The sequence below is a fragment of the Schistocerca piceifrons genome, chromosome 3, assembly GCF_021461385.2.
Source record: "Schistocerca piceifrons isolate TAMUIC-IGC-003096 chromosome 3, iqSchPice1.1, whole genome shotgun sequence".
Taxonomy (NCBI): Eukaryota; Metazoa; Arthropoda; class Insecta; order Orthoptera; family Acrididae; genus Schistocerca; species Schistocerca piceifrons.
Window position 1 is genome coordinate 747,055,569 of NC_060140.1, and position 26,980 is coordinate 747,082,548.

Sequence of the window (26,980 nt, forward strand, 5' to 3'; positions counted from 1 at the left end):
TCTCAAGGCTGTCAATTCAACTAAGTACCACGAACAACTTCAGTTGGAAAGACCACATAGATAATATTGTGGGGAAGGCGAGCCAAACGTTGCGTTTCATTGGCAGAGACAGCTTACACTACACTCGTTCATCCTCTGTTAGAATATTGCTGTGCGGTGTGGGATCCTTACCAGGTGGGATTGACGGAGGACATCGAAAGGGTGCGAAAAAGGGCAGCTCGTTTTGACGTAATAGGGGAGAGAGTGTGGCAGATATGATACGCGAGTTGGGATGGAAGTCTTTAAAGCAAAGACGTTTTTCGTCGCGGCGAGACCTATTTACGAAATTTCAGTCACCAACTTTCTCTTCCGAATGCGAAAATATTTCGTTGAGCCCAACCTACATAGGTAGGAATGATCATGAAAATAAAATAAGAGAAATCAAGCTCGAACAGAAAGGTTTAGATGTTCGTTTTTCCCGCGCGCTGTTCGGGAGTGGAATGGTAGAGAGATAGTATGATTGTGGTTCGATGAACCCTCTGCCAAGCGCTTAAATGTGAATTGCAGAGTAATCATGTAGATGTAGATGAAATACATACGTATCGTTTTTCCATGAACTTAATAAATACAACAGATACACATTCCAGAGGCTTTAATCATCAATAATATACAGGAGTCTGCCAACGCTGGGGTAACTTTCGATTCCGGTACTATAAAGATGACGTGGTTTTGAGGCGAAGAACTCGTCCAGCCATGTCCGGAGTGCATTTTCATCCGGAAAGAAAGTTAAGGGAAGGTTGTTCGATAGAGACTGGAAAAGATGAAAATCAGGGGGTGCAAGATCAGGTGAATAAGATAGGGACGGAATGGCTTCCCAGTCCATCCTCTGTATAAAGGTTTTTGTCAGTCTAGCAGAATGCGGGGGGGTCTTATCGTATTTCACACAGTCTTCTTAGTCGTTCTTGGACCGCGTCTGCAAGACGTCTCAGCTGTTGACAGCAACTGTCAGCAGTGATGATTACATCTCGGGGAAGCAATTCGCAGTACACCACACCGTCGCAGTGCCACTAGATACATAACATTACATTTTGTGGATGCACGCAGGTCTTTGTACGGCGAGTTGCGGCTTTGTTTGGTTAAACCATTCCTTTCTTTTGCTTACGTCATCATGAAGACACCATTTCTCTTCACCAGTAACGCTACAGGATAGGAATCGTCGGCTTGAGGAGCAAACAGAGATGCACTTATGGCCAGGCTCTAATTTTTGTGATATTGGTCTAGATTCTAGAGCATGTAGTACCCGTACACCCGATTTTTGGACCTTCCCCACTGCGTGCAAATGCCGCACGATGGTGGAATGACCACAGATCATCACATTTGCTAGTTCTTGACTACACTGATGTGGATCACCGTTTAAACGATCTTCAACAAACCCCGAAGGTCTTCCTGAACGTGGAGAGTCACTAAGGTCAAAATGATCTTCTTGAAAACGAAAGAATCATTTTCTTGTCGTGTGCTGTCCAGTGGCAATATTCCCATACACGGCGCAAGCGTTTCTGGCTGCCTGAGCTGCTGCTGAACTTAAACAGAAGAATATGTCGCAAATGTTCAGATTTATACATTTCACACTCCATTTCCTAGCGTCCACAGCTCCACCCTATCTCCAAACGACAATAATTGAAGTAGCAACAGTTAACTACAAATAAAAAATGACAATCGATAAATGAACCATAGCAACCGGTATACCAACATGTAAAAGAAAAACGCTACGAACTTATGCATTAACGTAATATGTCTGTACACTGATTACCGAAATTTTCTTTCTGCAGTTGATTGTCGCAAAGTCAGTCATCGCATAAATTACTTCACCGGATTCAATGGTGTCGACAAAGCCAGTGTGTGCGCCGGAGCCGTGAGAACATCCGGCAGCCAGAAAGACTTTTTCGAGTCTCGCCAGTCTGCCAAGGTTAAAGTTTAGGAACAAGTCTACTTTTCAGTGTCTCTATTGTCCTCGGCAAAGTCTCTTGTTTTCAAGTGTAAAAGTTGAGGACATCTTCACACGGGTGTTAGCATCATGCTTAACGTAAGCTTCAGTCATCTCTATGATTAGGGCCATTTAGCTTCACTACTGCTAAGCTGTCCATTGTTGTGACAAACACGAATTTCAACTTGGTGCGCACGCAGTTCATTACGAGTTGCTTTGTCGACTGTGATCGGGCACCTAGATACGTCGCCCTATGACCTCAGAAGTTTACTCTCCGTATTCTATTTGTCTACAGCTGGTCCAGAATACAGACTGTTGCTGCGAGACGCGTCTTATCCGTCGCTGCTACATAGAGACAACAGGCGCTTTTAAGTACTTAAGACTATTTCCTACATCAAATTCCACAATATTCGACAATGTCTAAAAACGCATGCATCCAACAATAAACATTAGGCCTACGGAAACTACATTCGCAGCGAAAAAGAATTTATTACTTTTTGGCGTTTGAAAAATAAGTTCATATACCAATATGAGTATTCGAAATCATGACCTCTAATCCTTTTACCGAAGTATATATCCAAAACAAAAAGGCTCTTGCAACCTTACATTTATGCCCAAAGCATTTCGCTTTGCTTAACAGTAGCACGTTAGCCTTTCAAGTTTGTAGTACATACACAAATATTTTCTTTTGTAAGGATAATGTATTCTCTCATACTCTCACATTCTACCCGACAATTAAATTGCTTCTTGTAATTATTTGCATTTAAGTGTATGAAAAATACATTACAGACGATCAAAAACCGTCCGACTGAATGTTCTCCTGTTGAGAAATGAGAAGGAGCGATCTTTTTTCTTGGTAAAAAACTGTCTACAGCCAAATCGCATAAATATTTCTTCATTTTCGACAGACTTTTATGTCATCTTCTTGTCTGTAATATAGTGCATATACACGGAATATATCTCCTATCATGATTTATGGTGCAATATTTGAGAAAAAAGTTTCTGGTCTGTCGTTACAAGAACCGGAAATGGAAACTGCACCCCATAGAAAATTTTTGCTACAAAACGCGTTCATCGTGAGTTGGAAATGAACTGCCTTTTATCCACTAATAAGACAACTTGGCATGAGGTTCCAACTCACAATGAACACCTTGTGAAAAAACATTTTTTAAAGAAGTGTATATGTACAGTTTGTGTTTCCGTTTCTGGTAATGTACACCAAAAAACTTTTTGCTCAAACATTACGTCATAAATCAGGATAAGAGATATATTCCAAGTACATGCACTGTGTTATAGACCGTAAAATAACCGCAAAGTCTGTTGAAACCGGTCGCTGAAAATGAAATATTTATGTGATCTTGGCTATAGAATTTTTTTTTACCAAGATCAGTCCACGAAAGGAAACAACATATCAGACAGAAAACGCAGAGAAGCAGGAAAAAAAAAGCCTTCGTTTCAAAGAAAACTGCGGTATGTTCTAACGATTAGATTTGCTTATATCCTACAACAATCAGTTTGTGGATTTGTTTCTCTTCCAATTATTTTTAATAGTCTTTTCGTCTCGCCTCAGATCTTACGATTTCATCCATACTCTGATTTTGATTTTCCTATCCGTTATTTTCATTCTACCATTCCATTTCTAAACTTGTCGCAAACCTTCACACGCAGCTGCAGAGTCAAGAACTCTTTCTCTGTATAATATTGTTCTCTAGCGTGAAGAGGAGCATCGCAAAACGAAACTGTAGTTTTTTACAATTGTCCGGAGACTGATACTGGTTCACAATGTAGAATGTGCTACGTATCACGATGTGCATCACAACAAGGAACTGATATATTTACTGTTGTTGTTTAGAAATTGGCGGCAGTTACAGCGCGCGACTATTTGTAAACACGGGCGGGCTCCGCGCGGCTCACCTGGCGTATGCTGGAGCGGCGTGGTGGCGGGTGCCCGACAGACGCTCTCCGCGAGAGCAGGAGACAACACCACGCGCTAACACGGCGACGTCTCGCGACGGACTGACCACGGCGTAGCCCCGCGGCGAGACCCATGCCGCCGGAGCGGGCGAGCGGGCGAGCGCGCATGCGCGCACGTGCCGGGGGTTGACTCGTCAGCGCTTCCCGTGCGACGCGGGGGCGGTCGCTGCCGCGGCCTTCACTCGGTTGGCTGCGCTGCCCGCCACAAGCCAACGGGCGAGCGGCCAGATCGGCCGGTTGTTGGATTCCACAGCGTCGCGATTCCCGTTGTCCGTGGGCAGTTCCTCCGAATTATTAGTGGCAGGGTACGAAAGTTGCTTTTGCCGGTCGGGGTGTCATTAGCGGATGAAATGAGGTACAGAATAGTGTAACCAAACAAGTATGTGCCTGGAGAGTTTCCGTGAAGTTCATTAGTGAACTCACCGGTGTGTTTTCGCATCTGTCACTACCCTGTAAATAAAGTTCGATTAAATTTGAACCATACACAGAAAGAACTGTTACAGCGTAATACAGAACTGAAAGAAATACACAATGTGACAGAACACTTTTATACAAAGGCAATAACGAAACTGCCATGATTTATGATGGTCCCCTGGACATTACAAAAGTCGGCATATGGTTCTGAACAGCATGTGTAATCATCAACGCCGGCAGTGCACGTTTTGCAAGGTGCACCCATGCTGACTACACGGTTCGTAACGATTTCTAATGGTAGGATGTTCCATTCCTCCAAAAGCACGGTTGACAACGGCTGAATGGTCATTGGTGCATGTCGATGTAATACGTCGGTCCAAACATTCCGCCGGCCGGTGTGGCCGTGCGGTTCTAGGCGCTTCAGTCTGGAACCGTGTGACGACTACGCTCGCAGGTTCGAATCCTGCCTCGGGCATGGATGTGTGTGATGTTCTTAGGTTAGTTAGGTTTAAGTAGTTCTAAGTTCTAGGGGACTGATGACCATAGATGTTAAGTCCCATAGTGCCCAGAGCCAATTGAACCATTTTCCAAACATTCCAGTCGTGGTCGATGGGGTTTACCTCGGGGAAACGAACAGGCCACTGTATTCGCCGAATATTTTTTCGTTCCAGGAGCTGCTCCACCTGAGCTGTTCGATGCGCTCTCGGATTGTCATCCATAAAAATACCATCATGGGCGGATTCACGCCTCAAAGAACACGCCTGGGGCAATAGTTCAGTGTCATAATAATGTTGCCGGCCGGAGTGGCCGTGCGGTTCTAGACGCTACAGTCTGGAGCCGAGCGACCGCTACGGTCGCAGGTTCGAATCCTGCCTCGGGCATGGTTGTGTGTGATGTCCTTAGGTTAGTTAGGTTTAATTAGCTCTAAGTTCTAGGCGACTGATGACCTCAGAAGTTAAGTCGCATAGTGCTCAGAGACATTTGAACCATAATAATGTTGGTCCGCCCCCGGTAACTGAGTGGTCAGCGCGACAGAATGTTGTTGTTGTTGTCTTCAGTCCAGAGACAGATTTGATGCAGCTCTCCATGCTACTCTATGCTGTGCAAGCTTCATCTCCCAGTTCCTACTGCAACCTACATCCTTCTGAATCTGTTTAGTGTATTCATCTCTTGGTCTCCCTCTGCTATTTTTACCCTCCATGCTGCCCTCCAATACTAAATTGGTGATCCCTTGATGCCTCAGAATATGCCCTACCAATCGATCCCTTCTTCTAGTCAAGTTGTGCCACAAATTTCTCTTCTCTCAAATTCTATTCACACCTCCTCATTAGTTATGTGATCTACCCATCTAATCTTCAGCATTCTTCTGTAGCACCACATTTCGAACACTTCTATTCTATTCTTGTCTGAACTATTTATCGTCCACGTTTCACTTCCATACATGGTTACACTCCATACAAATACTTACAGAAAAGACTTCCTGACACTTAAATCTTTACTCGATGTTAACAAATTTCTCTTCTTCAGAAACGCTTTCCTTGCCATTGACAGTCTACATTTTATATCCGCGACAGAATATCAATCCTAAAGGCCCGGGTTCGATTTCCGGCTGGGTCGGAGATTTTCTCCACTCAGGAACTGGGTGTTGTGTTTTGTCCTAATCATCATCATTTCATCCCCATCGACGCGCAAGTCGCCGAAGTGGCGTCAAATCGAAAGACTTGCACCCGGCGAACATTATAATAGTGTTGACCGGTGACTATACTGAGTCCAAAGGTTTGAAGGTCTGTACACCCACGCCTGCGGTCTAGGGGTACGCCGGCACGGTAGCTCAGAGAGTTCGGTCAGAAAGGATGGCTGCCCCTTGTAACAAAAAACTGAGTGAAGTATTCAACGATCAACTTGAACACGTATCATGCGACGCCGGCCCACACAAAATGCCGAGAACAATAGCAATAAAAAAGGGGGGGGCGTCTTTAGCTAGTAATCAAAACGTTCTGGGTCCGGGGTTCGAATCCCGCTACTGCTTAAATTTTGAATAGAACTCATCAGCAATGGCGGTCGTAGACTTTCGCTACAAGAAGTGACTCTCATTCTGCCAACAGTGTTGTCAAAGAGACCGGAGGAACGGACAGAGGTTCAGGGCACTCTCTTGCTCTCGCAATGGAAAACTGTCCCAAAAAGGCGGAAGAATCAGCAATCATCAACGGCTTGAGGATGCAGAAGGCAACGGAAATCACAGCATTAGACACATACCGTGAATCCACAGGATATATGGACTGTAACTGAAAAAGTGTCTTGCAAAAGATTCTGGACTAGTCTCCATTCGGATCTCTGGGAGGGGAATGCCAAGACGGAGGTCACCATGAGAAACAGATTACTTAACCAAAGAAAGGGTAACGTTCTACGAATCGGAGTACTGAATGTCAGAAGTCTGAACGTGGTAGGAAAGCTAGAAGATCTGAAACTGGAAATGTTAAGGTTCAATCTAGATACAGTGGAGGTCAGTGAAGTGAAATGAGAAGAAGACAAATATTCCTGGTCAGACGAATATAGAATAACGTTAACAGCACCAGAAAATGGCATAAAGTGTTTGGATTCTTTAGGAATAGTTAGGTAGGGCAGAAATTGAGTTCCTGTGAGCAGTTAAAAAAAAGTGGTTCAAGTGGCTCTGAGCACTATGGGACTTAACTTCTGAAGTCATCAGTCCCCTAGAACCTAGAACTACTTAAACCTAACTAACCTAAGGACATCACACACATCCAAGCCCGAGGCAGGATTCGAACCTGCGACCGTAGTGGTCGCATGGTTCCAGACTGTAGCGCCTAGAACCGCTCGGCCACAATGGTCGGCGAAGAGATGGAAAACGTATATGAGAATATTGAACCGGTAATTCAGTACATACAGGGAGATGAAAATCAAATAATCATGGGAGACTAGAATGCGGTTATAGGTGAAGAAGTAGAAGAAAGGGTTACAGGAGAATATGGACTTTCTCACAGGAATGACAGAGGAGGAAGACTGACTGAATTCTGCAATAAATTTCAACTAGTAATAGCAAACACACTGCACAAGCATGGAAGAGGGGCAGGTATACGTGGGAAACGCTAGGAGATTCGGAAAGTTCCAAGTTAGATCATCATAGTCACGCAGAGATTCCGAAATCAGATATCGGACTATAAAGCGTACCCAAGAATGGAGCTCGACTCAGATCATGATTTAGTAACATTTAAAGTAGGCCGAAGATATTAGTGAGGAAGAATCAGTACGGAACTAATAAGGAATAAAGAGAGCCGCCCGGGTGGCCGAGCGGTTCTAGGCGCTGCAGTCCGGAACCGCGCAACCGCAACGGTCGCAGGTTCGAATCCTGCCTCGGGCAAGGATGTGTGTGATGTCCTTAGGTTAGTTAGGTTTAAGTAGTTCTAGGTCTAGCAGACTGATGACCTCAGATGTTAAGTCCCAGAGTGCTTAGAGCCATTTGAACCATTTTTTGAATAAAGAGATATGCTTGAAGTTCTCTGAGACTGTAGATACTGTGATAGTGAATAACTCAATAGACAATTCAGTTGAAGAAGAACGGACAGCTCTAAAAAGAGTACTCATGGAAGTTGGAAAGGAAGGTAACTGCGAAGAAACCATGCTTAATATAAGAAATACTTCAGCTGTTCGACGAAAGAAGATAGTACAAAAGTGTTTATGGAAATTCCGAAATACAGAAATACAATCGCTTAGGAATCAAAAAGAGCAGTTAAGCTAAGGCGAAATGGCTACATGAAAAATCGACTGGAGGACTGACTCAGCATACCGAAAACTCAAAACAATCTTCGGTGAAATTAAAAGCAAGGATTGTAAAATTAAGAGTCAAAGGAGACTTCCAGTCTTAAATAGTGCCGAGGAGAGATCAGATAGATGGGAAGATTACTCTGAAAGCCTCTATGAGAGAAACGGCATGTCTGATGACGTGATAGAAAAAGAAGCAATAGTCGACAGGTAAGAGATAGAGGATCTAGTATTAGAGTCAGAATTTAAAAGAGATTTGGACGACTTAAGATCAAATAAGGCAAAAGCGATACATAACATTCCATAGGGTTTCTGAAATCATTGAAGGAAGTGGCAGCAAAACGACTCTTCACTTCAGTGTGTACGATGTATGAGACTGCCAATATATCATCATACTTTCGGAAAAACATCATCTACACAATTCCGTAAATAGCAAGAGCAAACATGCCCGAGAATTATCGTACAACCAGCATAACACTTTATGCATTCAAGTTGCTTACAAGAATATTACACAGGAGAATGGACCAGAAAATTGAGAACGTGCTACATGATCTGTTAGATGATGAGTTTGGCTTTAGGAAAGATAAGGGCACAAGAGGCAGCTCTGGCGTTGCGGTTGATAATGGAAGCAAGATTGAAGAAAAATCTGTACACGTTCATAGGATTGCTCATCAATGTAAAATGGGGCAAGACTCTCCGAAAAGTAGCGGTAATACACAATATGTATAACAACCAAGAGGGAATAATGAGACTGGAAGACCAATAACGAAGAGCTCGGATTCTAACGGGTGTAACACAGATCTGTCCCCACTAATGTTCAACCCGTAAGCAATGACGCAAATAAAGATTCAAGAGTGGGATTAAAATTCAAGCTGAAAGACCAATGAGAAGATTGTCTGATGACGCTGCTATTCTCAGCGAAAGTGACGAAGAATTACAAGAGCTGCTGATTGTGGTGAATAGGCTAATGAAACAGAACATGGGCTGAGAGTAAACTGAAGAAAGAGGAAACTAATAACAGCGCGAAATTTATCGCCAGAACTGATGATTACGAAGCAGACGAAGTTGAGGAATTCTGTTACCTGAGCAGCAAAACTACCCAGGTGGACGGAACATGGAGGGCATAAATAGCACTGGCAAAAATGGCACTCTTGGCCAAGAGAAGTTTGCTAGTATCAAGCATAGGCCTTAATATGAGGGAGAAATTTCTCAGAATGTACGTTTGGAGCTCAGCACTGTATGGTAATGAAACATGCATTGTAGGGATGCCGGAAATGAATGAAATCGAAGCATTTGAGAAGGATGTTGAAAATTCGGTGGACTGATAAGGTAAGAAATGAGGATGTTCTCCGCATAATCGGCGATGAAAGGAGTAAATGGGAAACACTAACAAGAAGAAGAGATAGGAAGATAGGAGATGTGTTAGGAAGTCAGGAAATAACTTCCGTGGTATTAGAGGGAGAAAATAATCGAGGACATAGGTTGAAAGTGCTACACTGAGACAAAGAGGTCAGCACAGGGGAGGAATTCGTGGCGGGCGGCATCAAACCAGTCGGGAGACTGGAAAAAAGAAAAAAAAAATACGACTCTACACACCGTATCATCTGGGCCAGCAAACCGATCACGTTCCTGGGTGCATTTCTAGTTCCCACCTCTCGCCATATCAAGGAACATTCAGAATCACTACTGAGGGTGAATCTGCTCTCATCCGAAAGTATCACGTGACCCCAATCACCACTGGTGCAGTCCCTATGCTGTTGGTAGCATCGCAACCAGTGCCGCGGCTGTCAACGGAACACAATGTGTTGGTAGTCGGCAGAGAGACCACCCACATACAGACGTCATGCCACTATGAAGCGTGAGATTGCGTGCCTAGTAGTCCCGTTAAGTGTTATGTTTGATGCCTTTGAGCAGCAGTGCCTGTGGTTGAGAAAGCATCGCATACACGTGAATCAGTGCTGTAAACAATTCAAAATTCCTGTGCTACTTTCATCACACTTCGTTCTTCTTCCTGCTTCCCGACAAGTGTTCGCCACGTGAAGTCATTCAAATGTAGTCTCCAGCTCATGTTATAAAGAAGAACATCACCACTGTTCAGCATAACTACACGCTGATTGACACGCACTGTCTTTTCCACTTCCTCCAATTGCCCCGTGTTGCAGGGGCAGGCCAGTTTGGCGCTTGCAAGATCCCCTCGCTTCTAAACTGATACTGTTATAAGTCAGCCGTGAGTCCGTAGAGGGTGGTATATGTGACATACAGTATAACTGGTCAGCATTTCCACCTGGAATTTGCGAGTGTAAATCGGACCTTCCTTGATCCGCCTTGGTGGGTCGTGTCGTCGGATTTCCTCCTACCTGTGCGCGGTGCAGCTCTCGTAAATGTCGTCCCGTGCAGATTCTTCATTGGCGCATTGGATGTCTCTGTCGGTGGAAGCTAATTATCCGAAATTGCTGTAGATCAACTTTGGAGTATCTATTTATTAAACATTAACATTCAGAATGCCGTAATATCACTTTTATTCCTGTTAGATCAATAATGAAACACTCATGTCACGAACTACTCGTAACCGAGAGCATGGCTACCATCGAAGAAGACAGGAAGAGCTCTTAACGCCGACTGCCGACTTTGGCGCGCAGTCCTTATCTCTTACTAGTTTTGTCACAGTTCGTGGATTTCTGATCAATTTCGTACTTACTAAGATGTGCATTTGTTAATGAACGGGTGTGAATTTTAACGAGACAAAATTATGATAAATAGTTTTAAGCATCCAGAGGCTCCTCCTAGTATTCATATTGTCATAAATGACTTTAATTATTAAATATAAATAAACAAAATCGGTGACTTTGGCGCCAAGATGGTGGTACTTCCCGTCATGTATATTTCCCAGGCTGACGCTTGTTGCTACGGTCCAGCGCCGAGCCCCACCCCATTACACGCGACATGTTGTCGCTTCGTCACCTAGCCAGCCAGGATGGGAAATGCTCTCCGACTCAAGGCCGGCTACGGACTACAGCACTTCGTAACTATCGTGAATACATCAATAAAGGACAATAATTTATTGAAACTGGTAAAAATGTCTTCCTCACGTAAGAGGCACCTCACACGCTACAGTCACTCTGACCTCGCACCCTGTGATATCCAGCAATCTGTGCACGAGCAGGAGACGTCTGGCAACGTGCTCCCGCACTTCCATTCATTTCCATTGAGTAGTTAACACTATCTCATTCATAAGTTCTGCAGGACATTGTATTAGCCTGCCCTTTAAAAGAGCACACAAGGAATTTTGGTGCACTGTGATTGGTTTAGAACTAGTAGTAGGCTGTCATGTGACCCTCTGCCGCTGACGTAACTCATGGAATTGAAATGCTGTGTATGTGCCAGTCGATTATTTGGAATCAGCACAATAAAATGAGTCTTTCTAGAGGCGTCACGCAATGGCAAAGAGCAGATATCGTGTTTAGACATACTTATGACCACACCGCCAGTGAAGTTGCTCCATTTGTTAGTGTATCAAAGAGGAGTGTCTAAATCCTGCCAGGAAGAGTACCACTCACAGTCGTGTGAGAAGGTTCCAAAGCGCAGAGGGCAAACATTTCCGTCATTATGGCATTTCGTGTTGGAATGCATACAGGGCCAGCTCACCGGCTGACGCAACAGCGGAACAGCTGATACGAGTTCTGCTTCCCGTAGCAGGCGTCGCACCGGATGAATTTCAGGATTCCAGTCTCAAGTTGCTAGAACATTAGAGCGTTGACACATCCGGTAAACAGTCAAATTACTGCGTACTGTACCTACGAGGACACACTTTGAGTACTTCCCATTTAACGGAAGGGAGGAAAGGGAGAACGAAGTAGTGCGCAAGTACTTAGAGCTCTATTGGAAGACGGTAACGGGAGAAGTAGCAAGTACTTGGACGAACTTTTTTAACTTTTAGCAATTTTTTTGAAGTGGAAGCCTTGAGAAAAGACTAATTAGAAGTGGCTGATGACACTCTTTGGGAAGGGATGAATAGGGCGGACGTAATTTTGATTGGGTGCGTGGCACAATACTTTATGTTTGAGGGGTAAGAAGTCATTGAGTCTACGTACCTAATGTCTACAAGGAACCTATATTATTAGTTTGCAGAATAATTCTGAGCAGGGAACGGTATCTTGTGATCATTCGACAAGTTGTTTTTCGACGAGCGCAGACACGCGTGTCAATACCTCGACCGCCCAACACCTCATGAAACCACATTACTTAAGGGAGAAATGCATCCACGGTAGAGGCAAACTACCATTCAGAACCGGCACAACTCTCAGACATAGAAATGTCTCGATCGCACAGTTCTTTGTTAAGCGTTACGCGTTTCAAAATTTCATCATCAGACGGAAGTTGTAAGCTGGAGTGTACAAAACTATTAAACATGACAAAAATACACATAGACTATGTGATCAAAAGTATCCGGACACCCCCAAAAACATACGTTTCTCATATTAGCTGCATTGTGCTGCCACCTACTGCCAGGTACTCCACCTCAGCGACCTCAGTAGTCGTCAGACATCTTGAGAAAGCAGAATGGGGCGCTCCGCGGAACTCACGGACTTCGAACGTGGTCAGGTGGTTGGGTGTCACTTGTGTGATACGTCTGTACGCGTGATTTCCACACTTCTCAACATCCCTAGGTCCAATGTTCCTGATGTGATAGTGAAGTGGAGACGTGAAGGGACGCGTACAGCACGAAAGCCTACAGGCCGACCTCGTCTGTTCGCTGACAGGGACCACCGACAGTTGAAGAGGGCCGTAATATGTAATAGGCAGAAGTCTGCCCAAACCATCACATCAGGATCTACTTCAAGTACTATGACAGTTAGGCAGGAGGTGACAAAACTTGGATTTCATGGTCGGTTGGCTGCTCATAAGCCACACATCACACCGGTAAGTGCCAAACGACGGCTGGCTAGGTGTAAGGATCGTAAGCATGAAAGTGTACAGTACCGCCCGACATTGAAAATAGGTACAACATACTTCATTATTCTTGTCTGAACAACATATTTTTTCTAATAATAACTCAATTTCAATTAATACAGCGAAGCCGGATACCAGTGTGGGAAAGAATGACAATTTATTTATTTAATTGATCACATGTGCACTCCCACAAAATAAATGCCTACATCCAGTTTGGTGAGATCTGTGAAATGAATGAACGTATGGTCGTCTGTTAACCGCAGATAGTGAATCTGAATATATGATCATCTTTGAGACGATCCTTTGGCCACCTTTGGTGGAACCAAAGAGATGACACTTACCGGAGCTTTGAGCGCCTGAAATGTGGCTGACCAATACGGTAGCATGATCTTCCCCACCTCGGCAGAGGTGCGAGAGGACCTGAAAAACGGCCATGTTTCAGCACTCTGCTGCTGGATCTTGTGCTGTAAAGACCTGTCTTGGGTGTGCTCCGTAAAGACAAAAGAGTGGAGACATGTTATGCATGTGGAATAGTTAAGAGTAGTTTGAAATAATAATTTCTCTATTTCAGGAACTTTTGTGGGGAGAATTAAATGTCAGGCAGGTAATATTAATGGGATCGTAGTAATCTTCGGAAGTGACCAACGGTCACAATCAAACCACGTGTAGCAATAAGTTGAAATACTTCCGTGTGCTTAAGTTAAGCTGAATTACTAGCGTGTGTACGATAAGTTGAAATATTTAAGAAATAGCGTGTGCAGGACTTGAAATTAGAGGCGAGTACTTCCACGTGGTGAGTACTGTGTGAGTCTCAATCTGTGTATGAGACAAAGGATAAAGAGAAGTACTCGTCCATGGTATCAGTTGAGGACTCGCGTGTGTGATGAATACGTTCTTAATATTACTTTGTGTGATGTTTCCTTGTGACTCTTGATTCAAACTATAATACTCAGAGAGAAGCAAGGTGAGTCAGCCGTCTATCCAGCAACGCCACTTGGCTTGCATTGCGCAGGAAGACGTGCATATATCTCCAGAGTTCATAGTAGGAAAGTAGAATTACGAAGTGGGGCAGTGTCGTGTGAAACTGGGATAAATATTAATTGAAGTGGGAAAGCTGAAAGTGATAATGTTGTGACTATTCCCTGTGTTGTATTTCATGTTGTAGTGTGGTGTATGTCATGTAATTTAAGTATGTGTGGTTTGCATGGGAGAGTAGCAAGGCAGTTTCAGAGGTAGTGGGTTATGCGTGTTCCTTTTGTACCGCTCGGTCTGGAGGAAAGTTTCGAGATGATGATTGTGAAAGTCGAAGTGTGAGATATAATAAAAGATCCACCATCCTATCCAGAAAGTGCACTGTAGCGTTAAATAATTACGAGACCATAAGATGGAGAATCACCAATGTAAAGCCATGCCCACTGGGCGGAATTTCTCATGTGTTATTGTTGTAGGTTATAGAATTTGTGTGTTTAGGTTATAGAATTTATCGGAATAAATAAGATAGTGAAAAGAAAAAGATTGGTGGCCTTTTCCTTCGAATTGTATGTTGTCATGATACCTAGAATTTATAATGTGTGCACCATTCATATTCAGTGCGATGGCCACGTGTTGATAAAAGCCGTTAAATAAAAAAAAAAAAAAAAGAAAAATGTGGTATTGCAAGTGCGTAGTGAACAGTCAGAGTTCTGTAAATTACTGATAGTCAGATGTGCGTTTCCGTTGCGTATTATTCATATAGGAGGATAATTTGTAACTTAGTTGTGAGTACGAGAGTTCATGTTACTCGATAAATAAGAATGAATCCACTCGCTTGGCAGACCACTCATCTTGCAGGCCTGACTGCTTGATGCCACAGTATGAGCAAGGCATGTGGGTGCCTCTCAAGCATTGGACGACTGAACAGTGGAAAAACGGTACCCAATGTGGCGATCCGATGGCAGGGTGCGAGTATGGCGAATGCCTGGTGAACCTCATCTGCCGGCGTGTGTAATGCCAACAGTAAAATTCGGAGGCGGTGGTGTTATGGTGTGGTCGTGTTTTTCATGGAGTGGGCTTGCACCCCTTGTTGTTTTGCGTGACACTATCACAGCACAGGCCTACACCGATGTTTCAAGCACTTTTTTGCTTCTCACTGTTGAAGAGCAATTCGGGGATGGCGATTGCATCTTTCAGCACGATCGTGCACCGGTTCATAATGCACGGCCTGTGGCGGAGTGGTTACATCCCTGTAATGTACTGACCTGCACAGAGTCCTGACATGAATCCTATAGAACACCTTTGGGACGTTTTGGAACGCGGACTTCATGCCAGGCCTATCCTACCAACATCGATACCTCTCCTCGGTGCAGCACTCCGTAAAGAATGGGCTGGCATTCTCCAATAAACTTTCTAGCACCTGACTGAACATACGCCTGCAAGAGTGGAAGCTGTCAACAAGGCTAAAGGTTGGCCAACAGCATACTGAATTCCAGCATTACAGATGGAGGGTGCCACGAACTTGTAAGTCATCTTCAGTCAGGTGTCCAGATACTTCTGATGAGATAGTGTATAAGTACGTATATTTGGGATTCATATACCGAATTTTCAGTTAATATCATACTTGCACTTGAATCAAATTTTAGGAAAAGCTCATGAAACGGAGCACACACGCTGAATATAATAGAGATCTCATATAGGCATATTTGACAGTGCCGTTGTGTTTTCGAGGAGAACCAGTGCTAAAGTGACTGTGGCGATTAAGAAGTATACGAGCGCCGGTAGGTGGCGTTAGCATTGACCATATGAATGAAATCAAAGAGTAAGTTTACAAAGAAGCCATACGTAGTGGCGAACTACAGTACATGTCAGAACGTCCTGGACATCTTGACAAGTATACACTGATCACGCAGAGTATTGTGACCACCGACGTACTATCGATATAAACCCGTACAGGCGATAACTGCGTCAGCTGGCGCGGAATAACTGCTACTCAGATACACGCACGGTGCATGTAGTATCAGTGGGCGTGCTGTCCGTTTCTAGAGTGAGGAAGGCGCGCGATCTGTCTGAGTTTGGCCGAGGGCAGATTGTGATGGCCCGGAGGCTCGACACGAGCATTTCGTAACCTACATGACTTGTCGAGTGTACGGGGAGTGCTGTGGTGAGTGTCTTCAACACGTGGTTGCCGTGTAACCACGCCCAGACGTCGTGGTGTTGGGCGATGAACCCTCATTACAGACGTCGGACGTCGTAGGCTGGGCAGACTAGTAAAATAGAACAAGCAGCGAAGTGTTGTAGATCTAACATCAGGCTTTAATCTGGGCAGAGTGCAAGTATGTCTGAATACACAGTGCACCGAACACTTCCAGCGATGGGCCTCCGCAGTCAACCACCGATGCATACGCCAATGTTAACACCACGACATCGGCAACCACGACTGAAATGGGAAGTGACCATCAGCACTGGACGTTGACGCAATAGCAGAGCTTTGTATGGTCTGAGGTATCCCGATACCTTCTTCATCAGGCCGACTGGAGGGCGCGAATCTGTCGCCTTCCAAGGAAACAGCTCCTTGACATCGGTACTGTGGGACTGAGACAAGCTGGCAGCTACTCCATTATGCTCTGCGGATCATGCATATGGGCGTCTATGGGTCCAGCTGAGCTTGTACAAGCCGCCATGACGACCAAGGAGTATCGTACACTGGTTGCAGACCACGTACAACCCTTCATGACAATCGTGTTTCCCGACGGCATCGGCATTTTTCAACAAGATAATGTATCATGTCACAAGGCCAGGAGTGTGATGAAGCTGTTCGAGGAACTGAGTGGTTATTTCCAATTGATGTGCTGGCCCCCAACACGCCAGATCTGAATCCGATAGCACACATTTGGGACGTTATTGAACGTGGCGTCAGAGCTCATCGGCTCCCTCCCCGGAATTTAAGGGAATTAGGTGATTTGTGTGTGCAGATGTGGTGCCATCTCTCTCCAGCGAACTACCAAGGCCTCGTTGCTTCGATAACACGATGCGTCGATACTGTTATCCGAGCCAAAGTCGGACATACTGGCGATTAGGTTGGCGGCCAATTTCTTTCCCCATAGCATGAAATGTGCGTCTTAAGATAACAGCGTGAACCACGTAACGGAGATACTTGTTAGTCAGTAATCGAAACAGAAGACATAGTTGCAATCATCAACTGGTGTCGTACAGTTTAAACATAAAACCGATATAGATCACAAAATAAATTGAATTATAACTTGTGAAAGAATACTCTCACAAGCGTCAGAATATAAAATATTACATGAGTATGACCAAATTTTGTCATATTACAACAGATGAACATATAATAAATGACATACAGCAGAATCATCTCAGTAAGCCTAGATGAATGGCAGCAACTCTAAATAAAATAGCATATGTTATAATTATTTTTAAGCGTAATGGCACAATATTGCACTGTAAGAACAGTCTAGCTGTTATAAGTTTACAACCATCGCAAGCTAAAATGTTACTTGAGTATGACCAGCTGTAGAATTTATTCAATAACCGAACATAATAGCTGAAATGCAGCAGAACCATTTAGGCAAGCCTAGATGGGTGCCTACAGCCTGAATTAAAATAGCAGCTAATATTACAATTAAAAATATTACCCACCAGGGTAGCCGAGAGCGCTAACGCGCTGCTTCCTGGACTGCGGCAGGCGCGCCAGCCCCGGATCGTATGACGAGGGCCGATGTGCCGGCCAGCCTGGATGTGGTTTTTAGGTCGTTTTCCACATCCCGCTAGGTGAATACCGGGCTGGTCCCCATGTTCCGTCTCAGTTACACAGCTCACAGACATCTGAACACATTCACACTATTCCATGGATTACACTCCACGCAGACAGTTGGGGTACACTAATTCCGTCCCGGGGGGTAAGGGGTGGCGGCAAGAAGGGCATCCGGGCATCCGGGCATCCGGCCACCCCTTAACCATTAACATGCCAAATCCGATTAACGATGGCTGACCCTGCGTAACTGTGGGATAAGGCTCAAGAGATAGAATTACAATTAAAAAGATTCAAAGAATTATTTTCTTAAAAAGCATAAAGGTATAACAATCTAGCTTGAAGCAGGTAAGTGGCTGTTTTGTTATGTTCGACTAATATGATAACATTTGGTCATACGTAACATTTTAGCTCGAAGTCTGGAACCGCAAGACCGCTACGGTCGCAGGTTCGAATCCTGCCTTGGGCATGGATGTTTGTGATGTCCTTAGGTTAGTTAGGTTTAACTAGTTCTATGTTCTAGGGGACTAATGACCTCAGAAGTTGAGTCCCATAGTGCTCAGAGCCATTTAAACCATTTTTTAGCTTGTGTTGTTTGTAAACATATTCTTTCACAACTTATATTTCATTTTGTTATCTATATCGGTTTAATGTGTACACTGTGCTACAACAGTTAATGGTTACAAATATCTCTTCTATTTCATTTAGTGATTAACGAGTATATCTGCTAAGTCGTTTACGATTACGTTTCGACTCACATTTCATGCTATGGAGGAAAAAGAAAAAAAATATTTAATCACAATATGAGTTTCTCCACTATATAGGTAGCTCAAATCTATCTTTGTCAACTAGTCCAGGATGTTCTGACATGTAGTTCGTCGTTAAGCAAGGTTCTTTGTAAAGTTACTCTTTGATTTCATTAAAGTTACTCTTTGATTTCATTTCTACTGTCAATGGTACCGCCATCTACCGGCCTTCGTGTGCTTCTTAGATAGCTTAATCGCACAGTTAGTTTGGTACTGGTTCTCTTTTAAAAGACAACGACACTGTCAAATATGCCTATATGAGATCTGTATTATATTGAGCGTGTGTGCTCACTTTCGTGAGCTTTTTCTAAAGTTTGATCTGAGTGTAAGTATGATGTTAAATGAAAATTCTGTATATAGATCACTAATATGCATTCTTATGTAAGTATGCATATATCTGTTATCGTTAATTCCTTTGTAAAATTTATTCCACAGCTTCTGTCAGATGAAATTTTGAAACGCTTAACGCTTAATAAAAAATTGTGGATCAAGACCTTTCCATGTTACAAAGTTGTACCTGATGAAACCTTGTTCTTGTGCCGCGCATCTGAAGTAAATCTCTGAGGCGCTAACGCTTCGTGTGAGTATCATCTTTATTACAGTCTTCGATCAGTGCTAGCCGAATGGCCACAAATAATTCACCAGCAATGAGTGCTGTATATCTTAGCAAGTTGAAATCTTCAGTTATTTTAGCCAGTTTTGGAAAGTGGCTCTGTGCAGTTATTTGTAAGTCCCAGGAAGTACATAAACTGTTTATTGAGAACAAAGCCTCTGGATTGTCATTTATTCAGGCAACGTATATAATATTGTGCCACCTCCGTGCTGCTGATCAAGTGTATGTGGAAACGTGTACGCTTAGCACTGTTGTGGGCTGTTTGGTTATCTCTGCACCGGTACTATGTTCAGATTTACTTACGGAAGTGATTTCTTGAAATGTGTTGCTTTATGAAGCCATTGCACTATCGCCTACGCAAGGAAGAAACGAAACAGTATGCAAGTATTTAATCTCATTCGAGAGCGCTGTTGCAAGGCGGTAAACGGGAGAACTAGTAATGTTCTTGGATGAACTTTATTAAGCTTTAGCAGCGTTTTTGAAGAATAAGTCATGGGAAATGATGACATACACGTGACGATGACGGTGGTGAGCCGGCCGCTGTGGTAGTTCGGTTCTAGGCACTTCAATCCGGAACCACGCTGCTGCTACGGTCGCAGGTTCGAATCCTGCATCGGGCATGGATGTGTGCGATGTCCTTAGGTTAGTTAGGTTTAAGTAGTTCTATGTCTAGCGGACTGATGACCTCCGATGTTAAGTCCCATAGCGCTTAGAGCCATTTGAACCATTTGAGCCATTGACAGTGGTCAGGGGGTAACTGAGATTGGGCTGTGGATGAATGAACATGTGTAGCATGGACGGATGAATCACGTTTCTTGTTACACCGAATTGATGGTAGATACGCCATCATCTAGGTGGACGGCTGCTCGAAACACGCACCGCACTCGGACACATGTCGGTGGTGACGGCAGTTACGCTACGGGGGACATTCACTGGGCTTCCGTACGACCTGTAGTGGTGATGGAAGGCAGCGTGACCTCTGTGGACTACGTGAACGGTATTTCGGACCATCTGAATCCCTTCATTCTTGGTTTCTCCTCCGACGGCGATGGCATCTCCCAACAGGGTATCTGTCCGTGTCACAAGACCAGAATCATGCCACAGCATGAGCATGAGGAGCATGATGGCCAGCTCACGTCGATGTCTCGGCCACTAAATTCACCCGATCTGCACCCGACGAAGATGCCTCGAATACTATAGGGCATCAATTCCACTCCAACCGGGTCGTAATTTAGGGATATTATGTGATCTGTGATTAATATGAATAGCGTAAGATTCCGTATGCCTCCGGAAACCTACCAAGAACTTGTAAAAAGATTTTTACCATGTGGCTATATGAAATACATTCAGTGAAATATTTTATCTGTCTTCATGATGTTCCAGGTGACTAATTGTTTTTGTTATATATCTATACGAAGCTTTCCAGCGGATCTTAAGATAGCACAAATTTACGGATCGGGTTATGTGAATATTGTATACGTATATTTAAGCGATTGTGACATAATAAATTATTAGACAAACACACAAAGATCGCCTACGAGGTGCGACAATAAAGTGATGAGACTGATCTTTTTTGCAATATGTGGCAACCCTGCAGGCTTTATTAGGCACAATATCTTTGACCTTGGTCTATAAGCTGCTTCTAGTCCACCCAGCACATCGATGCAACTGCTCAGTCGTGAGTTGTGCTGTAATAGTAACACGTGTTTGTGTCTCTCGTCACGGAAATAACAGCATAATATTGCGCGATGGTATGCCATTTCTTTTTGCGTTAAATTGGATGAAAATGAGACGACAACTTACGTTAAGCTTCAGAAGGCTTTTGGAGAGGAGGTTATGTCAAGAGCTCAAGTTTTTCGTTGGCGTAAAATGTTTAGTGAAGGCAGAACGAATGTTGATGGTGAAGACCGCAGTGGAAGACCATCACCCTCACGGACGGATGTCAACTTGGCCAGGGAATTGTTCATAAAGAGTGGGTGCCTCCTGGACAAACAGTTAACCAATATTACTACAAAGAAATTTTAGAAAGACTTCGTAAAAGAGTTCTTCGTGTCCATGCCAACATTGCTGATAATTAGATTCTGCATCACGATACTTCGCCATACCGTACTACTATGCAAGTACAACAATTTTTAACCTCAAAACAAATTTCAGTACTACCACAGCGACCTTATTCACCAGATATCGCTCCGTGAGACTTTTTTCTGTTTCCAAGAATCAAAACGGCGGTCAAGGGACATCATTTTCAAACAACACAAGATGTCCCAAAAACTGTGACGAGGGTCTTGGAGTACATTACAGAAGATGAGTTCCAGAAATGTTACCATCAACCAGAGAAGCGCTGGAAAAAGTGTGTGCAATCAGAAGGAAACTACTCTGAAGGAGACAACACTAAACTGGACTAAAACGGTAAGCAACTTTTATCAGTCTCATTATTTTATTGTCGCACCTCGTACTTCCGCTTGACAAGATGTTAATTTTAAAAAAGAAAAGAAAAAAAAGACGTAGTTACTGATCTGTGTGCCAGTGGATTGAATTACTGGAATAAGTACACCAACCTGCCACATTTTTTATAAAATTTCTGACAATACGCATATCGGGTTTTCTCCCATCTCCAACTGGTGCAATTCGTTTATAACATTGTACTGACGAAAGGAGAAATGTATTACACCAAGACGCCTGGAAATCTGAAACGTGTCTAGCCATAAATACAGCCACAGAAAAAAATTGACTGGTTGCTGTATTTCTTCAAATAACCTGTGTTAGATACTTTAAGGTGAGGAGGGAAAGAAAGTCTAAGCCAATACACACATAATTCCTATCAATGAAGAAAAACTTTCAAGTTGGCAGTATTATAAAACCTTTGTTCGTGTTGACAAATTAAATTAGTTTTGATTGAAATTACAAGCATTTTTTCTAATTTTATAGTTTACAACTAAGTCACATTATGATAAAAATATAGGTCAGAAAAAAACAGAAGTCAGATATAGATTCAGTGCCAAAAATTATGGGGTTACGCTGTTCCTAGTTGTAAGTAATTTAAAAATATTTTTTCGTTGGCCTGGTTATCTAAGTTGAAGGATCACTCTGGTACTCGAAAGCCACACTGCGCTGTCAAAAGCGCCTGTAGACAGAAAGACGTCAGCGACCGCAGCCGAAACAAGGCCACAGCGGGGACCGAAACCTGCAACTCGTAAACACACGCGCGAGGGCTGGGGCACCGTAGCTCGCCTGCGACGGAGGTCCCCCTTCTCCTGAAGACACCAAAATACTTGCGTCTTTGTGAGAAGATTCCCAGAAAGGTTTAATTTGTTTCTGAGTTTGCAATACTAAAGACGAACAAATGTGGTTTTTGTGTTACCTGGTATGTGTGCCTTCTTGAAATGACTTTTGTCATGTTTCCACGCAAACTCACTAGGTAGCGTGGCTGTACATATCAGCACACTGTTTGGGTTCTTGGCACATTAGTTACGAAGTCACAATGGATGCTGATTGTGAGCAAAGAGTGAACATCAAATTCTGCTTTAAGCTCGGGGAAGCCTCTAGTGAAACCTGGACAATGATTAAGCAAGTATATGCAGGCGAGGCACTTTCAAGAAGTCGTGTTTTCGAGTGACACAAAAGGTTGCTGAAGGCAGAGATTCAGCGCAAGGTGATCCCAAGCTAGTCGCCCGTCTACAGCACATAGCGATACAGACGTGGAGCGTGTAAGGCAGCTATTGCAAGAAGAGCATGATGTAACTGTGCGTGCGATATCAGAAGAATTTAATCTGAATCGTGATGTGTGTCATAAAATTTTACGCGAAGATTTAGGTAAACGGAAACTTAATGCAAATCTCGTGCCTCACACACTAACAGACGAACAGAAAGAGGTTCAAAAAATGGTTCAAATGGCTCTGAGCACTATGGGACTTAACATCTGAGGTCATCACTCCCCTAGAACTACTTAAACCTAACTAACCTAAGGACATCACACACATCCATGCCCGAAGCAGGATTCGAACCTGCGACCGTAGCAGTCGCGCGGTTCCGGACTGTAGCGCCTAGAACCGCTCGGTCACAGCGGTCGGCGAATAGAAAGAGGAAACATGAAGAATTTCTCATGAACTACACGATAGAGCAGGACGTGATCCCACATTTCTGTAAAACATGATTGCTGGGGATGAAAGTTGGTGCTACCAGTATGACCCTCACTCAAAGCGTCAAAGGCCGGCCGCTGTGGCCGAGCTGTTCTAGGCCCTTCAGTCCGGAACCGCGCTGTTACGGTCGCAGGTTCGAATCCTGCCTTTGGCATGAATGTGTGAGATGTCCTTAGGTTAGTTAGGTTTAAGTAGTTCTAAGTCTAGGGGACTGATGACCTCAGATGTTAAGTCGCATAGTGCTTAGAGCCATTTGAACCATTCTTTGGCGTCAAAGTGCTGAATGGCGAAGTCCTGGATCAGAAGCCTCAAAAAAAGTCAAAAGACAGCCTTCGAGAACGAAGAAAATGTTGATCACATTCTTTGATAGTAAAGGATTAGTTCACCAAGAGTATGTTCGTCCGTATCAAACCGTGAATCAAACTCCTTATATCGAAGTCTTGAAACGTTTGCGACAAGCAGTTCGACGTCGCTGCCCTGATTTGTGGGCATTTTCAGGACTGGTTCTTACTGCAAGACAATACAAGACCCAATACCGCTTTATCTGTAACCATATATCTGGCCAGACATTCTGTTGTTGCCATCCCACATCCGCCATGTTAACCCGACCACTCGCCTTGCGATTTTTTGTTGTTTCTGCGAGTGCAAAGGCGTCTACAGCGAAAATTTCATAAAGATATCGAAAACATCCAGCGGGCTGTGACAAATGAGCTTACAAGGATCGCAGTTGAAAATTTCCTTGCTTGCTTCCAAGACTTCCAGAAAGGTCGGAAACTGTATATAGACAGCCAATGGGATTACTTGGGTAGCAGCTAGAATGATTACTTGGCAGGTTATGTTTTCTATAAAGAAGTAAATAAAAAATAAAAAAAAGCTTTCCTGGAATACATATATATAGAAGGGCAGCACAAATGGTTTGTTTGATCAGTGGGAGATCGTCGCTGAGATATTGAAAATCTGAACTGGTAGACGCTCGAAGGCAGAAGTCAACATCCCACGGAAGTCCGCTTACGAAGCTTCAGTAACCAGTATCAACTGAGGAGACTATGAATGTATAAATCCATACGTATCGCCTCCGCAGGGACCAATGAGACAAAATTTGACTAATTACGGAGCACAGGGACGCATTTAAACAAATCATTCTCCACATGCGAAATGAACATAGAACGAGAAGAAACCATAACCCTCGAAGTAACACTGGAAAGTTTAAATACCACTGGCAAACAACTGTAGTTACCGTGTATAATGGTTTTTCCTCCTGAATCATTAGTATTAATATTTAGCATCCGACGCCACGAAGGAATTATTCGAATGGGACGAAATCGGTAGATACGATGTTAATGTACAGTCAAACGGAAGTCCGGTACGTCTTCAGACACATCTTTCTTGTTCACCGGGACTCACTTCGAAGCAGGTCTCCTCACTGAAGACAATTCTGCTCCAGTGAAGGAGATTCCTCGCCGAAGACGAGTCTCGAGACGCGCCGGACAGTACTGGGATAGCAACCCGACTGTCGCACGACATGTAACCCTACAGCCAGGAGTCATGGTCTGGGCTGCCGTTTCTTTTCATAGCAGGAACCCTTTGGTCGTCATCCGCCGCTCGCTTGCAGCACAGCGGTACGTCGACGATATTCTGCGCCCCGTTTTGTTGCCCTTCAATACAAGCCATCCTGGGCTTACGTTTCAGCAGGATAATGCCCGTTCGCGCACGGCGAGGGTTTCTACTACTTGTATTCGTGCTTTCCAAACCCTACCTTGGGCACCAAGGTCACCGGATATATCCTTATTCACAACATTTTGAACATTATGGGCAGAGATCTGCAGTAATTTCAGGACTTTTGACGATCTAACGGGCCAATTGGACAGAATTTGGCACGATTTCCCTCAGCAGGTCATCTAGCAACTCTACAGGGTGGTCCATTGATCGTGACCGGGCCAAATATCTCACGAAATAAGCGTCAAACGAAAAAACTACAAAGGACGAAACTTGTCTAGCTTGAAGGGGGAAACCAGATGGCGCTATGGTTGGCCCGCTAGATGGCGCTGCCATAGGTCAAACTGATATCAACTGCGTTTTTTTTAAATAGGAACCCCCATTTTTATTACATACTCGTGTAGTACGTAAAGAAACATGAATGTTTTAGTTGGACCACTTTTTTCGCTTTGTGATAGATGGCGCTGTAATAATCACAAACATATGGCTCATAATTTTAGACGAACAGTTGGTAACAGGTAGGTTTTTTAAATTAAAATACAGAACGTAGGTACGTTTCAACATTTTATTTCGGTTGTTCCAATGTGATACGTGTAACTTTATGAACTTATCATTTCTGAGAACGCATGCTGTTACAGCGTGATTACCTGTAAATACCACATTAATACAATGAACGCTTAAAATGATGTCCGTCAACCTCAATGCATTTGGCAATATGTGTAACGACATTCCTCCCAACAGCGAGTAGTTCGCCTTCCGTACTATTCGCACATGCACTGACAATGCGCTGACGCATGTTGTCAGGCGTTGTCGGTGGATCACGATAGCAAATATCCTTCAACTTTTCCCACAGAAAGAAATCCGGGGACGTCAGATCCGCTGATCGTGCTGGCCATGGTATGGTGCTTCGACGACCAATCCACCTGTCATGAAATATGCTATTCAATACCGCTTCAACCTCACGCGAGCTATGTGCCGGACATCCATCATGTTGGAAGTACATCGCCATTCTGTCATGCAGTGAAACACCTTGAAGTAACATCGGTAGAACATTACGTAGGAAATCAGCATACATTGCACCATTTTGATTGCCATCGATAAAATGGGGGCCAATTATCCTTCCTCCCATAATGCCGCACCATACATTAACCCGCCAAGGTCGCTGATGTTCCACTTATCGCAGCCATTGGGGTTGGGTTGTTTTGGGGAAGGAGACCAGACAGCGGGGTCATCGGTCTCATCGGATTAGGGAAGGACGAGCAAGGAAGTCGGCCGTGCCCTTTGAAAGGAATCATCCCGGCATTTGTCTGGAGCGATTTAGGGAAATCACGGAAAACCTAAATCATGATGGCCGGACGCGGGATTGAACTGTCGTCCTCCCGAATGCGAGTCCAGTGTTTAACCACTGCGCCACCTCGCTCGGTGTCGCAGCCATCGTGGATTTTCCTTTGCCCAATAGTGCATATTATGCCGGTTTACGTTACCGCTATTGGTGAATGACGCTTCGTCGCTAAATAGAACGCGTACAAAAAATCTGTCATCGTCCCGTAATTTCTCTTGTGCCCAGTGGCAGAACTGTACACGACGTTCAGTCGTCGCCATGCAATTCCTGGTGCATATAAATATGGTACGAGTGCAATCGATGTTGATGTAGGATTCTCAACACCGACGTTTTCGAGATTCCCGATTCTCGCACAATTTGTCTGCTACTGATGCGCGGATTAGCCGTGATATAAGCTACAGCACCTACTTGGGCATCATCATTTGTTGCAGGTCGTGGTTGACGTTTCACGTGTGGCTCAACACTTCCTGTTTCCTTAAATAACGTAACTATCCAGCGAACGGTCGGGACACTTGGATGATGTCGTCCAGGATACCGAG

The 26,980-nt window shown here is 44.0% G+C and overlaps 1 protein-coding gene across 1 annotated transcript in view; it reads right to left on the reverse strand.

Moving 5' to 3' along the window:
• The window catches only part of LOC124788048 (sodium/iodide cotransporter), a 333,961-nt gene extending 329,987 nt beyond the window's left edge, over positions 1-3,974 (reverse strand). The window contains exon 1 of the mRNA XM_047255115.1: positions 3,878-3,974. The gene's annotated coding sequence lies outside the window, so the exon portion shown is untranslated. The remainder of the gene's footprint in view (positions 1-3,877) is intronic.
• Between the last annotated feature and the right edge of the window lie 23,006 nt (positions 3,975-26,980).